Source organism: Ochotona curzoniae, unplaced genomic scaffold (assembly GCF_017591425.1).
Source record: "Ochotona curzoniae isolate NIBS_2020 unplaced genomic scaffold, NIBS_Ocur_1.0 contig_899, whole genome shotgun sequence".
In the NCBI taxonomy this organism is placed as follows: domain Eukaryota; kingdom Metazoa; phylum Chordata; class Mammalia; order Lagomorpha; family Ochotonidae; genus Ochotona; species Ochotona curzoniae.
In genome coordinates, this window is record NW_024466605.1 from 5,790,221 (window position 1) to 5,797,249 (window position 7,029).

A 7,029-nucleotide genomic window follows, 5' to 3' on the forward strand; every position below is an offset into this window, starting at 1 on the left:
GAGCTCAGAAAGTTCCGTATGTCTCCTTGGAGTTGATCCTTTCCTTTCTGTTCCAACGCTGACATGAACTGATCTAAGTTCTGTCCCTATGGTTCTATCTCTTCTAGAACATCATCTAGGGTATATCCTGATGTGTCTGACTTACCCCTTTCCACAATATTTTTGAGATCCCACTACATTTGTGCACATATCAATGTTTTTTCCTTTTTATAGCTGAGTAGAATTCTATTGTTTGGGTATAACATTTACCAAATGAATGACATTTGGCATGTTCCCAGCTTTGACATGTAGATCTTTGTGTAGGCATGCAATCTCATTTTTCTCTTAAGTAAAAAATATCTGAGAGCAGGCATTCTTGGCTGTATGAGAAATATATAGTTATCTTGAAGAATTTGTGGAAAGATTATACTTTCAAGGATCATTTCTATAGTCTGTGACTAGAGAAGTTTTTCTGATCGTGAAGAATTTGTGGAGACCAGCTTTTAGGCTAATAGTTAAGATGTGGGTAAAGACATCAAGCACTGTGTTGGAGTACCTGGGCTATACCCAACTCTAATTAGGATCCTGGGAGGCACAGTGATTCAGCAACTGACTGGGTTCCTGTATACACTCCTGGCTCCTGGCTTCAGCATAGCTTGGCTCCAGCTATGGGGGGCATTTTGGTAGTGAGCCAGGGAAAGGTAGCTCTCTAGCTCTTTGTCTCTCTCTCTCTTGCTTTCTCCTCTCATCTCTTTATCTCTCAAGCTAAAATATTAAAGAATTTGCCAACTGAATTTGCCAGCAGATGTGACAGTCCCAGTTGCTTTACAGCCTGGCCATGCTCATACTGTGAATTCAGAAATCTAGTAGCATCTTATTGTGGATTTTATTTACATTTCCCTAAGCATTAGTAAGATTGGATGCTTTTTATTTATTTGCTACTGATATCAGTTGTGGTAATTCCTGAAATATTAAGTAACAAAAGGACTTCGTATTAATAAATTGACCTTTATCATATATCTAATTAAAAAATTCATTTTTTTTTCAAAGTCAGATATACAAAGAGGAGGAGAAACAGAGAGGAAGAGCTTCTGTCTGATGATTCACTCCCCAAGTGGCTGCAATGGCTGAAGCTGAGCCAACCCGAAGCTAGGACCCCAGAGCCTCCTCTGGGACTCCCACGCAGGTGCAGGGTACCAAGGCTTTGGGCTGTCCTTGAGTGCTTTCCCAGGCCACAAGCAGCGAGCTGGATGGGAAGCAGGACCGCTGGGATTAGAACTGGTGCCCACATGGTATCCCAGTGCGTGCAAGATGACGACTTTAGCTACTAGGCTATCACTCTGGGCCTGTCACATATCTAATTTTAAAAGAGATTTATTTATTTATTTTGAAAGTCACAACTTCAGAGAGAGACAGAAAGAGAGAGAGAGAGAGAGAGAGAGAAAGAAATATTTTCCATCTACTGGTTTACCTCCTAGATGGCTGCAATGGCCAGCACTGGGCTAGACCAAAGCCAGGAGCCAGGAGCTTCATCCAGGTCTCCTACATGGGAGGCTGGGGCCCAAACACGTGGGTCATCCTCCATTGTTTTCCTAGGCCAAACGTAGGGTGCTAGATTGGAAGTGGAGCAGCTGGGACGTAAATCAGCACTCATGTGGGATGATGGCACTGCAAATGTCAGCTTTACCCATTATGCTGCAATTTTCTTCCAGTGAAGCTGATCTATTTCTTAACATCTTTTGAAGACAGAAATTTTTATGTTTTGATTGGGTCTTATTCAGTGTTTTTCTTTTATGATTTAAGTTTGTTGGTCCTAAGAAAAATTTGCTCAAATATGGGTCAAAGTTTTCATACTTAATTTAAAAGGAAAATTGTATGATTCAGGCTATCAAGCTCTGTGTGCCGTCCAAATGGGTCAGCTCACTTTGTTCCGCTTACACTCCCTTGCCGGATTCCTCCTGAGCAATCCAGCAAAAAGCCCATCAGTGGTTCCTGCACCACCTCCAGTATATGTAAAGATTTCAGTGACTCATATCTAAAACAAATTCTCCAGTACAGCCCAAGTTATGTCCTCTCTGAAATACACCATTCAGTAATAAAATGCTTCCTCCCAATCTCAATTGTTAATACTCAAGCCAAGTTCTCTACCTCTCCAAATACTCTTTAAACCATTGCGGATCTCACAGCCACCGCTGACACACCCTCATCTGCTTTATGTGAGGGCTGTTCATTGAACACCTTGGGGTGGGGGCTTGGCCTGGAGGTCAGGCCACCAGTCGGATGCCTGCATCTTGTGTAAGCATGCCAGGTTCACCTTCTGACTCTTCTCTAAAGTTGTGCTTCTTGCTGGTGCTCATCCTGGGAGAGCAGATGCAGGATCCCGGGCTTGGGTCCCTTGCACTCAGGTGGCAGAACTGGACTGAGTTCTTCGTTTTCAGTTCTGACCTGGCCCACCTGTAGGCATTGTGGCAACTTGGGAAATGAAATGGACCTGCAATTGGGAAGGCTTATTCTTGTTATTTTTCTCTCTGCAGTTGCAAATTGAAATAGTAATAATAATAACAAACAAGTTGTTTGAATTGATACCTTTCGTATTTTACTTTAGATAATTTTCCTTAACTTTATCAAAAACAAATTTTATGTTTAAATCATGTGATTGTTATAAGATTCTAGCATAATAAAAACGAACATTGCTGAATACTTAATACAGGCAGTATTAGAAGACATTGACATTTGCTTAATTTTCTGAACAACTCCTATGAGGTGGTAAATGTTATTGTTGGCATCTTGCTGCAGGAAGCCAGGGTACAAAGAGGTTAAAAGGTTAACCAGTTTGCCTACCTTTCTCTGGAACAAGAATTCTCCTTTGAATATCATACCTGAGATAGGCTAACTCTATAAGGAGAGAAGATGTATTGAGCTCATGGTTTGGGAATATAAAATTCAAATATTCCAGGCCAGCCTGTGGCTGTCGTTCTGCCAAGGTCCCTGTGGTTCATGGCAGACGAGGGAGTACGCCTAGAAGAAGAGCCACATCTCAACCCGATGGAGAGGTGTCAGCCTTGTTTCCATCGTAACACCCCTATACTGACACTCCAGGGATATCCCAAGAGTTACCTCTAAGAGGACACCCCAGTGATCTGAGGACCTTCTGGGAGGCCCTACTTCTTACAGATTTCATCACTATGGGGACCAATCTTCCAATACATAAATCCTTGAGTGAAAACCAAACCTTTTCTAAACATAACAAAAATGGAATAAGAACATTACTGTTTATGTGAATGGGACCTGCACAGTTATGTTAAGATGGCATGACCTCCATTAACCTTTGGTCATTTGTCCTTCCAGAGTTTTCTTCATTTGCATATTTGTTGACATACACTAAGTATCAGGTGCAGGTATGTAACATATTTCTGTATAACGGAACTTAATTGATATCTATTTTGCCTATTGTCCTACTTTCCTAGGGTAGAAACAGTGTTATTTAATGTTTTACATGTCCCTGATGCTATTTTCTCAGATTATGCCTAGATTTCACGGGGGATCACACGTATCACATTGTGGAGAACGATCAGAACATCTGTCCTTCACACTGCCCGGAGCTCTACCTGGTCTTGCATTACCATCCACCAAGGCACTCTAGTTCTAGTCTCTCTTAGCTACTCCTACAATTCCTTCAGAAGCAGCGTGGAGTGTCCCAAATCTATTTTGAGCGGCAGCGAGAAATTAGGTGGGGGTGGTTGAGGCTCTTCCCGTGGAAGCCTTCCCACCCCAGGGCTCCTGCACGCAGGTAGCAGAGCTCTGTGGCCTTTGCCCTTTGTGGCCTTATGCTTAGGCAGGTGGATATAGAAGATCCAGCCGAGGGTCACTGCATCCTGCCTCTGGTCGTTTCTATCATTTCTCCTTCTTGCATTTTCAGTCTGACAGATATATAACCCATTTCTCTACTTCCCCTAATACTTCTAATCCTCTAACTCATGGAGAATTTGCTTCAACTGATCTTGAATCCCAGAAAATCTTCTAAAAGCACAAACCAAAGATTTTATTCTTAATTTTAAGGTCTGTGTTCTGTCATATTGTTCCTCTTTGTGGCTATGAAAAGGAGGGCCAATTTCTTACACAGGGGGAAGGACCATGAATTGTGGAAACTTTTTTTCCTATGACATTTGCTAATTGTGCAAGAAAGCTATTAGTTTTTATTTGTTTTCCTTCAGTACTATTTCTGAATAATCTTATAAGCTCTGATTTTTTTTTAACATCAATGTGTCCAGATTGTTTTGAGACAATTAAATTATCTATTAAATATTTATCTTGTCTTATTGCATTGCCTCAGGCTTCAAGTTCATTGTTGAATTAATAATGATAGCAGCAGAAATATTAGTTGAATTAAGGAATGTAATTGGGAAATAATTATAATATTTCAGCTTTCTGTGTAAGGATTAGAGCAGGATTCTTAATATAATAGGTAACAGACTTATGTTAACATCTCTTCATAATCTATTGTGACTTTCATTTTACCAAAAATAGGAGTCGTATTTTATCAGATGCTTTTCAAGCCTCTGTTGAAATAACCATAAATTGTTTTCCTTTCATATCTGGTAAAGAATCAAATCACATAAAATAGGTAGCATATGTTAAGTCATCTCCGAGTTTCCTAGTGAATGTCTTCTTTGTCATGAAGGATCCCTCAATATGCTATTAGTTAATTGAAAGCATAAATATGCTTAGTTTTTAAAATAGGTATCAGACCTGAATGAAGTCGCTCAATTTTCCTTAATTTTAATTCCCTCCTTTGCAATTTGAATGCATTCCCCTCTCATCACAAAGTAACTGTTAGAATTACATGTAACAGCAAGATTGTAAATTTTGTTTGACATTCGTTACCATATCCCAGGGTAGTGAGTCACCCTACTTGTTTATCTCAGGTGGTAAGCATTAGATACCTTGTATGCTATTAGCAAGGATGAGCTGAGTGCATGACGTTTCCATGTATAACTCCTTTATTCCAGTAGCATTAGTCCCATACATTGAACAGATGAGGAGTTCAAGAAGCATACAATGGTATGTTAGTGTTCACTAGGAGTGCTCCACTGTTAGAAACAAGGCAGAAGTTTGCCTGAGGATTTGATGATTTTTAGTTGGTAGCTGGGGCCACTTCCACAAAAATAAAAACTTATTCTGATTCTTTAAAAAAAAAAAAAAAAAGTGGCCTATGGGATGTTTGGAAAATTGTCCACTAGATGGCATTATGCGCCTATCAGAATTCTTTTAACTAGTCATTTACCCACCAGTTAAATACTGATCATTTAAAGATGGATACAGAAAGTGGAAGTGATTGTAGCACTGTCTTTAAGAAGGTTGTCTGTCCCTGTCTGTTTGAATATAAAGAGGCAACAACATAAAGCTGACTCGCCGTAGTGTTTAGCCTTTACTTGAAAGTAATCACTTGTTTAAAGAAAACAAGCTAGGGCAAATGATTGGGATATATGATCAGAACAAAATATCAATGAGAAATTCTATCCCCCAAATTAAACATATTGCTGCACTGGAGTTACCCATCCTCTTTGTGAGATAAGTGGATCTCAAAAGTGTTCTTAGATAAGAGTATCCATGACATCTAAACATGGTTCTGAATGGAAGTTGGGTCGGATAATGCTGCTGAAATAATATTACGTTTAACTCAGAGAGAGAGTAGCTTTTCTTGTCATCTCTTAGACTGTTATTGGCAGTAAGACATTAAGTGGATGAAATTTTGATGGTAAAAATAACTATTAGAATATCCTGAGTTCCTAGGACAGGAGCGAACTGGGCACGTGGATGGGGCTTTTTCATTGGGGACACTGACAGTAACATTTATCTGATATAGTAAACAAATATTGACTTTTCTGATTTTCTCTATTGTTTCTGAGAATCTCATTTATCCCTCCACGCACAGCTTCCCTTCCCCAGGCACAGTTCCAAAGAGTGGCTTCGTGTTTGAATTTTTGTCTTTCATGCAAGCGAAGTACATTCAATAGGAACCCTACTTAGGATGCAGGGGTCCCAGAGGACGCCATGAAGGCTCTATAGTGCACTGCTGTGTGGTTGAGCTAGGTTGTGCAGATTAGGTGGACTCAGTCCATGCTCCAATTAAAGATATTTTCAGTCTCTGTTGGGTTTATCAAGATCATCTATGTACTAAATAATGGTAAAAGGTTATGTCTCTTTCATCTCTTAAGAGACCACAGCAGCCCACATCAGTTGAGTAAAACCATACGCTCTAGGGGCCATTTGGACTTGTAGGTGCAAATGTTCCCTCCAGCAGACACACCTGCCTTTACCTGTAGGCATGGCCTATGTCCTGTCCTCAGGGATCCTTGGAATACTTTTACCACATAGGCTTGAGGGGACTGATAGATTTCAGTGGGCTCTCTTTACTGCAATGAAAGAGTACACTTTTCATCAGCAAGTGTTTTTTGATGTTTATAAATGGATAGGCTTGATAAGGAAGGCACTGCATTCCAGTAGCCAGGGAATCTTGGGACAGAAGAAAAAAATACTCCAAAGTCACAGTGTAATTTCATTATCTAGAGTCAAAAGCATTTAGATGTCATGACACCTGAGAGAATAAACACAGCTTTCGTGTGTTACAATTTGAGCTTCAAACTTTACCCTCGAGTTCTGGGGAATTCTGCCTTTTCTATTTGTTCAGCAATGGTCAATATGTTAAGATATGTTCTCTTCCTGAGATCAAAGTTCAAGTAAAAGTTTCAATTCTGTTGTCTAGTTTTCAAACATTGAGTTATGCCGATCAAGAGTCAGGGGCGCAGAAATGGAGCAGAGAGAGAGAGATTCACAACTTCACTCAGGTTAGGTGAATAGAGATCTTTCCATTCCAGAATTGAAGTACTCTCTAGGCTCCCATGTCATTTCCAGCTAATAAGAGTACCAGAAACTTGAGTTGTCCCTCTCATTGTTGTGAGAGAAAAATCTTTGGAATGCTGCTTGCATAACGCTGACCTCAACCAGTACAACTTGCCCAGGCAGGTGAGACCTACTCTACCTTCCTGC

General features: G+C 40.2%; 1 pseudogene; it reads left to right on the forward strand.

Annotated features, from left to right (window-relative positions):
- The first annotated feature begins 399 nt into the window (after window positions 1–399).
- LOC121165592 lies at window positions 400–530 on the forward strand (annotated as a pseudogene).
- Window positions 531–7,029: the final 6,499 nt, after the last annotated feature.